At 47.2% G+C, this 7,214-nt stretch overlaps 1 non-coding gene across 1 annotated transcript; it reads left to right on the plus strand.

The window, feature by feature from the left end:
- Positions 1 to 2,639: 2,639 nt before the first annotated feature.
- TRNAY-AUA (transfer RNA tyrosine (anticodon AUA)) lies at positions 2,640 to 2,713 on the plus strand. The gene has a single exon. It is a non-coding gene; the product is annotated as a tRNA-Tyr (tRNA).
- Positions 2,714 to 7,214: the final 4,501 nt, after the last annotated feature.

The raw sequence follows: 7,214 nt of genomic DNA on the forward strand, positions 1-7,214 counted from the left end.
TTTGGCTTTAGCATCAGTCCTTCCAAAGAACACCTAGGACTGATGTCCTTTAGAATGGACTGGCTGGATCTCCTTGCAGTCCAAGGGACTTTCAAGAGTCTTCTCCAACACCACAGTTCAAAAGCATCAATTCTTCAGTGCTCAACTTTCTTTATAGTCCAACTATCACATCCATACATGACCACTGGAAAAACCATAGCCTTGACTAGAAGGATCTTTGTTGACAAAGTAATGTCTCTGCTTTTTAATATGCTGTCTAGCTTGGTCATAACTTTCCTTCCAAGGAGTAAGCATCTTTTAATTTCACACACAAGAAACTCCAGCCACCCCCTCAATCAGTACCAGTTTCTAACCTGGAATCTTTGTAAATACAAGGAATATCATCTACCTTCAGAGCAAAGATTTGAAAGCTCTGAGCCCTTGTTGCATCTAGAAAGCTCCAAGGGCCCTCAAGGCTGCCAATTCCAGACAACCACGAAGTACCAGGATTCGAATCTGCCATTAATACACCCCATTTTTATGGTGATGCCCAGGGGACTATGATGTCACCTCAACACCTCGTAGATTAAAAGCTTGCTCCTGGGCACACGTCTGCTCATGCATGAAACACCTGCTGGGGTCTCCCGTGTCCCAGCCTGGGGACCAGGTGCTGGGTACACAGTGGGGCACAGAGTTCGCACCAGAGTTCCTGGGCTCACACATGCCCAACAGCAGCTAACACCACACATAGAACTGCATAAAGGAGACAAAAAGGGGTTCTGGGTTGACCAGGTTAGACAGTTTTGAGGGGTGGCCCACTGGTCTGAACCCTAAAGGGCCATATTTGATCCTCAAATCTCTCTCTGTGGCAGGTGGACCAGAGATTACTTATTCCCATTTTCCAGAAGAGAAAGTCCAGGCTCAGAAAGGCTAAGTCATGTACCCCAAATCACACAGCTAATAATCCACAAAGCTGGGGCTCCAACGAGAGTTCCCAGGACCTCAAGCCTAGGACACTTTCCTACTTTACATGTTTCGCCCTGAAATTACTCAGTAGAGTAAAGATACAGAGGTAACTCGTAAAAAGCATCATGCCGTAGAGTAGGGTGCCTGTAACTTAAAAGATATTCTTTTTCCATCCCTAAACGATCCCAACTCATCCTGCAAATAACACAGACACACCTAGGGAAGTCCTAAAAGTCAGCTAACGCTGTTGTGACAAGGAGCCTCTGCAAAACTCATGTGCCGTCAAGACGTTTTTAGAGGTGTCATCACAGGTCTTAATCACCACTGACAATTAAAACAAGACCCAACAAAGGTGGCAATGTGTGTGTATATGTGTGTGTGTGTGCACGTGCGTGCACACGTAAGCACGTGCGTGCAAGCATGCAACTCCTTGCCTGCTCCCGGTGACAGGGTCAGGGAAGAATTTTCTGTGACTAATTAGGTTTTAACTCGCCAGAGAGAAAGTGGACATTGGCAGCCTATTGTATAAGAGTGAAACAAAGTTTGAACTAGAGTGAACTTAATTTCCTTTGCACTGAAAGGAAAGAAAGATTAATGAAATATCCCCAAATCCATCCTGTTAGTTTTTATTAAATCAGCAAATGAAATTTAACCTCCAATTCTGTTATAACGTCCTTTCCTGTAGATTGGGTTTCAACGAGCCTAAGTGAAATAGACACCCTCCCTCTAGAACAACATTGCGATATGAAAATTGCATTATTGCCATCAACATCAGGTTACCTGAGGAACAAGTCACTTGGAAAACAATTATGTCCAGAAAGAGCTGAATGACACATGCATGGCCTCACGTTTACAAGACCGCGATGCTCTGATTATGGTGTTGCTGCAAGGCCATTTCTCACCTCTTTGCTAGATGCTAATAAAACAAAATCAGTTGAATTTGATGTCACAGCAGCTGCAATGCTTCATCTTCAAATGTGTGATGCGTGCTAAGTCACTTTAGTTGCATCTGACTCTGTGCAACGCTATGGATCAAGAGCCTGCCAGGCTTCTCAGTCCATAGGATTCTCCAGGCAGGAGTACTAGCGTGGGTTGCCATGCCTTCCTCTAAGGGATCTTCCTGACCCAGGGATGGAGCCCACATCACCTGTGGCTCCTGCCTTGTGGGCAGATTCTTTACTGCTGAGCCACCAGGGAAGCCCAAGAGAGGGGTGAAGACAGCCAACAATGATGATCTGATCTATCTTGTACCTTCTGTACACCAGACACTGGCTTTCTCCTGGATATTGCTCTCACAAGACTTCAACGTGGTGGTACTTATCCTTCATAAGGAAGAGGAAACAAGTCTCAGGAAGACAAAATGAATTTACTAGGGTCCCAGAGCTGAGAGTCAAGTTCACGTATCTAACCTGCAATTATTTCCTGGCTCTGCAGAAGGAAGTGTATGTATCACTTTACACTGTGACGTCCACGGGACCAACCTGAACAAGCAAAGCATCACTCGGTCTCGCCTCCCTGGTGATCATGGGAACCCCAAGCATCTACACACGCATGTTGGTGCTGAAAACCTTACAATGTCTGTGCAGCCCTTGGTCTTTCCCATCTTGTCTTATTTGACCTGCACCATAGTTCCACGAGAAGGGATATGAATGCCATTTTATAGAGTTCCTTAGAAGGGAAGTTCCCTGGGCGCTTCCCTGGTGGTTCAGACGGTAAAAGCGCCTGCCTATAATGCAGGGGACCCAGGTTCGATCCCTGGGTCAGGAAGATCCCCTGGAGAAGGAAATGGCAACCCACTCCAGTACTCTTGCCTAGAAAATCTCATGGACGGAGGAGCCTGGTAGGCTTCAGTCCACAGGGTCGCAAAGAGTCGGACACGACTGAGCGACTTCACTTTCTTTTCTTTAGAAGGGAAGTAACAGGTGGGCTTCCATGGTGGTTCAGAGGGTAAAGCATCTGCCTGCCATGTGGGGGACCCAGGTTCGATCCCCAAGTCTGGAAGATCCCCTGGAGAAGGACATGGCAACCCACTCCAGTACTCTTGCCTGGAGAATTCCATGGACGGAGGAGCCTGGTAAGCTACGGTCCATGGGATTGCAAAGAGTTGCACACGACTGAGCAACTTCACTTCTGGTCCAGGGTCCTGGAGAGTAAGTAGCAAAGCAATAGCTAAGAGTCTGGGCTTCCTCTCTTGGGTCCAGGGCAACCCCAGGACACCCCCAATAGTGTCTGGACCCTTACGTTCCCATGGGCACTGTGGTGAGGAGGGAAGAACATTCTTAGGACTTCCCCAACAGTGATTTTCAGAAGAGTGGCACCAAAAAGCGTGCTGTTATGGGATAGAAGGGAAACATACAAAATGAGATGGGGTGGTCGGGCGGAGGCCTCAGTTCAGTTCAGTCACTCAGTCGTGTCCAACTCTTTGTGACCCCATGAATCGCAGCACTCCAGGCCTCCCTGTCCATCGCTGACTCCTGGAGTTCACTCAAACTCGTGCATCGAGTTGGTGATGCCATCCAGCCATCTCATCCTTTGTCGTTCCCTTTTTCTCCTAACCCCAATCCCTCCCAGCAGCAGGGTCTTTTCCAATGAGTCAACTCTTCCCATGAGGTGGCCAAAGTATTAGAGTTTCAGCCTCAGCATCAGTCCTTCCAATGAACACACAGGACTGGTCTCCTTTAGAATGGACTGGTTGGATCTCCTTGCAGTCCAAGGGACTCTCAAGAGTCTTCTCCAACACCACAGTTCAAAAGCATCAATTCTTCGGCATTCAGCTTTCTTCACAGTCCAACTCTCACATCCATACATGACCACTGGAAAAACCATAGCCTTGACAAGACGGACTTTTGTTGGCAAAGTAATGTCTCTGCTTTTGAATATGCTATCTAGGTTGGTCATAACTTTCCTTCCAAGGAGTAAGTGTCTTTTAATTTCATGGCTGCAATCACTATCTGTAGTGATTTTGAAACCCAAAAAAATTAAGCCTGACACTGTTTCCACTGTCTCCCCATCTATTTCCCATGAAGTGATGGGACCAGATGCCATGATCTTTGTTTTCTGAATGTTGAGCTTTAAGCCAACTTTTTCACTCTCCACTTTCACTTTCATCAAGAGGCTTATCAGTTTCTCTTCACTTTCTGCCATAAGGGTGGTGTCATCTGCATATCTGAGGTTCTTGATATTTCTCCCGGCAATCTTGATTCCAGCTTGTGCTTCCTCCAGCCCAGCGTTTCTCATAATGTACTCTGCATGTAAGTTAAATAAGCAGGGTAACAATATACAGCCTTGAAGTACTCCTTTTCCTATTTGGAACCAGTCTGTTGTTCCATGTCCAATTCTAACTGTTGCTTCCTGACCTGCATACAGGTTTCTCAAGAGGCAGGTCAGGTGGTCTGGTATTCCCATCTCTTTCAGAATTTTCCACAGGTTATTGTGATCCACACAGTCAAAGGCTTGACATAGTCAATAAAGCAGAAATAGATGTTTTTCTGGAACTCTCTTGCTTTTTTGGCCTATCTTTTTATTTTTGCAAGATGGAGGCAGATGTACTTTTCTGCGGGGCTGAGAGTGGGGGTAGGAGCTGCACTTCCTTTGAGGCCAGGAGAACCTACCAGACTCAGGGATCAGCTCAGAAACTGTCCCGTCAGCCAGAGAGCAAATGGAGACAAGCTGACTGCCTGGTGTGGGGTGTGGGATGGGGATATGGCCCAGGCTTCTATCATTCTGGGACTCCATCTTTGCCTTTGCAAACTTCTCGTCTGTGTTTTCTCCGAGGCCTGGCTCAGTGGCTGGGGGATACAAACACAGATGGAGCAAGAGCGGTGCTTCCTTGCCACTTACTGCCTCTGGGCAAGCCCTTGACTTCTGTGAGCCTCAGCTTTCTCATCTGTGAAATGGGAATGATAACTCCTCCCTCCCTAGGCTGTTTGAAATCAGAATTAAATGAGAGAGTGAATGTGAGTAATTAATGCAGTGCTAGGCACACAGTAAGTGCCCAATAAATGTAGACTATGCTTTCAAGATTTTTTCTTCCTTCAAGGCATGAAAATTCCTGCAAAACTGCTGGCTTAGAAACCTGAACGTTCATGCCTTGCTCAAGGGCCCCCAGAGATCTGCTCTCGGAGGGCGGCTGACACACATCCAGGCATACATTCCGATGGGACCTGTCTGTTTCTGACTGCCCACATTTGGCCCCATCGCAGCTCTATTAGCTGCATAAAATATTCGAAGTGATAGCCAAGAAGGAGGCCTGCTTTGCCAAGGCTCCCCGAGCCCGTCCTCTGGAATTGATTACTCGGAGCCTTTCAGAAACGCAGGAATAAAACGATGCCAGGGCGGATGGACAAGCTGGGGACGACTCATGTTTCTAATCCAGCAGCCCCCCCCCTCCCCTCCCACCCCGGAACAAAGTCTTCTCCAGTTTTTAGTAAACTTAACTTGACAATCGTCAAAGAGAATCAAACAGCATAGAAACGAAGCCTTTAAAAGATGTCAGAAGAAGTCAGAATCGGTAGAAATCTACTACGCTTCCCAATGCCCCCCTCCTCCCCTGAATTAGTAAATATTTAAATCTTTTAGGAACTGGCTCCAGGGACTGGATTATTTAACTTGTTGGCAAGAATGCGCTTAAGGAAGGGCATTCATGTTTATTTTGGGTTTTACCTCCTCACCTCTTTAGTGTAATCCCCAAACCTAATCAGAGGGTTTCTGGGAAGATACCAATTAGCAGCCCCCGCTGTGTCCCTCCCCACCCCAAATCCCCAGATGGGAGGGGAGAAGCCCCTGGAAGGTAGACAATCAGCCGAAGGTGCTGCTCTGTTCTCTGCAGGCCGAGGGGCGGGAGCAGGCCCCAGACCACCAACAGACTGATGGGGCTTTCAACACCTCCTGGCATTATCAGGAGGGCCTCCCCAGCTAAGTGAGCCCTCCCCACCCCCTGCTCATTAACAGTTCCCCTTGGAGTCTTCTCTCCACACAAAGCCTCTTTGCAGGGTTTAGGGGAGAATGGTTTGGAGGTGCATCCTGAACATCTGGGTACAGCTGGCCTGCTGTGGTGGCCCCACGAGATCCAGCACAATATGACCAGATTCCTGGGGCCGATTCCCACTGGGAGCGGAAGAGGCAAAATGAATGTTAGTGGATCAGCTCCCACATGCCCTGCGTTAGGCAATTTATTGATGCTCTTTAATTTCATTTGTTATTGTCTTTGTTTAGTCGCTGAGTCATAACCAACTCTTTGTGACTCACAGACTGTAGCCCACCAGGCTCCCGGGTCCCTGGGATTTCACAGGCAGTCATATGGAGACGGTTGCCACTTTCTTCCCCAGGGATCTTCCTGACTCAGGGGCTGAACCTGCCTCTACTGCACTGGCAGGTGGATTCTTTACCACTGAGCCACCTGGGAAGCTCGCTCTTTAATATGATTCCACATAAAGACCCACATCTCAGGGACTTCCCTGGTGGTCCAGTGGTTAAGACTTCAAGCTTCCAATGCAGGGGTCGTGGGTTTGATCCCTGGTCAGGAAACTACGAACAAAGCTAGTGAAACTAGGTGATGGAATTCCAGTTGAACTATTTCAAATCCTGAAAGATGATGCTGTGAAAGTGCTGCACTCAATATGCCAGCAAATTTGGAAAACTCAGCAGTGGCCACAGGACTGGAAAAGGTCAGTTTTCATTCCAGTCCCAAAGAAAGGCAATGCCAAAGAATGCTCAAACTACCACACAATTGTACTCATCTCACATGCTAGTAAAGTAATGCTTAAAATTCTCCAAGCCAGGCTTCAGCAATATGTGAACCGTGAACTTCCTGATGTTCAAGCTGGTTTTAGAAAAGGCAGAGGAACCAGAGATCAAACTGCCAACATCCGCTGGATCATGGAAAAAGCAAGAGAGTTCCAGGAAAACATCTATTTCTGCTTTATTGACTATGCCAAAGCCTTTGACTGTGTGGATCACAATAAACTGTGGAAAATTCTTCAAGAGATGGGAAAACCAGACCACCTGACCTGCTTCTTGAGAAATCTGTATGCAGGTCAGGAAGCAACAGTTAGAACTGGACATGAAACAACAGACTGGTTCCAAATAGGAAAAGGAGTACATCAAGGCTGTATATTGTCACCCTGCTCACTTAACTTCTACGCAGAGTACATCATGAGAAACGCTGGACTGGAAGAAACACAAGCTGGAATCAAGATTGCCGGGAGAAATATCAATAACCTCAGATATGCAGATGACACCACCCTTATGGCAGAAAGTGAAGAGGAACT

This window comes from Bos mutus, chromosome 21 (assembly GCF_027580195.1).
Source record: "Bos mutus isolate GX-2022 chromosome 21, NWIPB_WYAK_1.1, whole genome shotgun sequence".
NCBI classification, from domain to species: Eukaryota; Metazoa; Chordata; class Mammalia; order Artiodactyla; family Bovidae; genus Bos; species Bos mutus.